General features: G+C 32.6%; 1 pseudogene; it reads left to right on the top strand.

Annotated features, from left to right (window-relative positions):
• Positions 1–1424: 1424 nt before the first annotated feature.
• Positions 1425–2359, top strand: LOC136700241 (olfactory receptor 4B13-like; annotated as a pseudogene).
• Positions 2360–3033: the final 674 nt, after the last annotated feature.

Below are 3033 nucleotides of genomic sequence, written 5' to 3'. Positions count from 1 at the left end.
ATGTATAGCTAATCTTTGTAACTGCTCAGAAGCTCACATTTCTTATTATTTTTCTTTCAGAAATGTGGAAAATACTCCACCTCCAAGCAAAGACAACGGCGTCAACCAAGTCTGCAACCACCAGCGTGTAAACACATGGTCCTTCCACATCTGCTCTGTAAGTTTAGCATTTTGCATTACACAACTCAGCACAAAACTTTATAGTGGTACAGAAAACTGTTTCTTCACTTCTTGGACATCGCTGCTACCAAGGCCTACATTCTCCAACATAAGTCAACAACTTATGCAACAGGACAGCCTGACCCACAAGGCCTTGTTGAACAGCTGTGTGGTATGCAAAAGCCCCATGGAAGTGTGAACAGTGTGATGTCTACCTTTGCATGCAGCCAGACAGAAACTGTTTTAGAGACTGGCATCTTTTGTTGAACTGACTCAAATATATATACACACACAAGGATATACAGTATGACTATCTTTAGTATATTATCACTATGTTTACATGTGAACACATTTTCCATTTATTTTAATTCATGCCAGTTATTTATTTTTTTGTTTTTATTGCTTGTTTAGTTCTCTTTTTTTGAAATAAACTGTGATAAACTCTGCCTCTGGTCTCTTCTCTTTTGACAGCTGTGGCGGTGACAGCTAATGGGCCATTCATTAGGCAGTGGGGTGGGGACCTCGCACCTCGGTTTTCGCACCTATCTTCATACATATGCAATGTAGGAGCCAGTGACTGAGAAAAACAGAGTGTCACCTCACATTTGTTATGTCCTAAGTATAAAATTAAATACAATTTATGAAAAGTAGAATCAGCAGTGTGTTGCCAAGACCCGTGTTCACAAAGTTTTGACCTCAAAGGTCCTGGTGAGAAATGTTTAGAATGTGCTTTTTCACAGTATATCAGCACTTCTGAAAACAGGTTTTTGGAAAGTCTAAGTTTAGAGTAAATTTAATCAAAATATAGATGTATGACACTCTTACTGATTCAACATTGTTGTTGCAGAGATAGTTCTGAAAAATGCATGTGTAACACTTTGAGAAAAAATAATTTCAGATGCGTACAATTTGTAAAACAATCAAGGCATGTCAGACTACACTACAGAGTGTCAGAAAACCCCTCAGACTCCAGGGGGTTAAGTATGAATTAAGTTTATAGAAAACTGGTGCAGAAATAATAATAATAGAGGCAGGGAAGATTTATTGATTCATTTATTAACTTTTATTTACCCATAATTTAAAAGTCAGTCAAGGTCATGAGAGAGCAAAGAGGGTGGGACTTTCAGCAAATCACCTAGGATCCTATCTCTATATCAGAATATACAAATGTATATTAAACATACTGAGTGTACAGATATTACTCCATATTTTCAGACTCAAGAATGATATAATTTGTATATAAATTCTACATTTGTTCTTAATTTATGGATAATTCTAATAATATTACATACTTAACTCTGGAAGGACATGTAGAACTGGAGAAATATAGACATGTTTACTTTCTGATTTGTCTCATTGTTTACATATTAATCATTTCTATTAATTCTGTTGTTTTTTCTGTGATTTACACAAACAAATGTCTCCATGAGCCAATGTACATATTTATTGCAGCTTTACTGTGTAATTCTCTTTGTGGAGCGATGGCATTTTATCCCAAATTACTCATAGATTTTTTATCTGAAAAACAGTGTGTTTCTTTTGAAGCTTGTATATTTCAGGCCTTTGCTATTTACACATATGGAGCCTCAGAGTTCACTTTGTTAACAGCAATGGCCTATGACTGATATGTGTCCATCTGTAAACCACTGCAATATTCAACTCTCGTTAAAATGTCCACTGTTAAAAAGCTCTTGTTCCTCTGTTGGTTAGTTCCTACTTGTGAAAAGAACATAGCCATGATATTAACATTCAGACTTCATCTGTGTAAATATAAATTAGACAGAATTTACTGTAATAATTACTCAATTGTCAAATTAAGTTGTGATAATATTTCTATTAACAATATAGAAATCTCTTTAATCTAACTGTCGCTGTGTTTCCTCCAGTGATCTTCATCATTTTCTCATATGCCCAGATACTTACTGTGTGTTTAAAAAACTCTAAAGATTTCAGAAGGAAAGCTCTACAGACCTGCTTCCTTCATCTTTTCATCTTCATCACTTTCACTGTCACGTCCTGTTTTGAGGTGATTAACAGCAGATTTGACAAAAATGTGCCCCACATTTTTTCTATGATCATGTCTGTAGAAAATCAAGTTGTTCCTCCTTTAATTAATCCAGTTATTTATGGATTTAAACTGCAGGAGATATGGAGCAAGATCAAGAAGATGGTTTGGAAAAAGAACATCCTTTTAGAGTAAAATTGTTTTTGTTAAATGAGAATGTCTCTAATGTTCAAATAAGAACCTGTTTTAATTACGTAGTAAAAAAGTTTATCTTCAAAATGTGAAATCCATTTCACTGTAGTATTATGATATTTTTCATCAGACTCTTATTGCATAAAATTAGAAAATGCTGTACCATATTTATGTACATACCATTAGAAAAATATATGATATGTGGAATTTCAAGGGACAGAAAAATATAAATTATTATATAATATACCAGTAAATAAAGAGGGGAAACACATAAAAACAAGGAATTTGCAACTTTAAACTCTACTGTTGTTAATAATATTTGAACCACAGATTCATAAACATGCACGTAAATGATTTTAATAATCAAACCTGTTTGTAGTTAATCATTCCTCGTGTGAAGCTTTATGCATCAGCACATCACTCATGAGAATGTTATTTAAAAATCTTTTGAAGAAAAATTAGAAACACAAGTTTAGTGAACTATTGGTGAACTAAAATTTAATTATTTTGAATCCCAAAACACAAAAGAAAGAATAAAACTGAATCCAATCTTAATTTACTGTGGGTTTTAAAGTGACCAGTTAAAGTTACTATTAAAATACAGTGTAACTTGTATAATTTATAAACCTACTCTTTTATTTTATTCAACAATGTTATATATATATATATATATATAT

Source organism: Hoplias malabaricus, chromosome 6 (assembly GCF_029633855.1).
Source record: "Hoplias malabaricus isolate fHopMal1 chromosome 6, fHopMal1.hap1, whole genome shotgun sequence".
Taxonomy (NCBI): Eukaryota; Metazoa; Chordata; class Actinopteri; order Characiformes; family Erythrinidae; genus Hoplias; species Hoplias malabaricus.
Note: the sequence above shows the minus strand (reverse complement) of the source record. Positions and strands in the feature narration are given on the sequence as shown.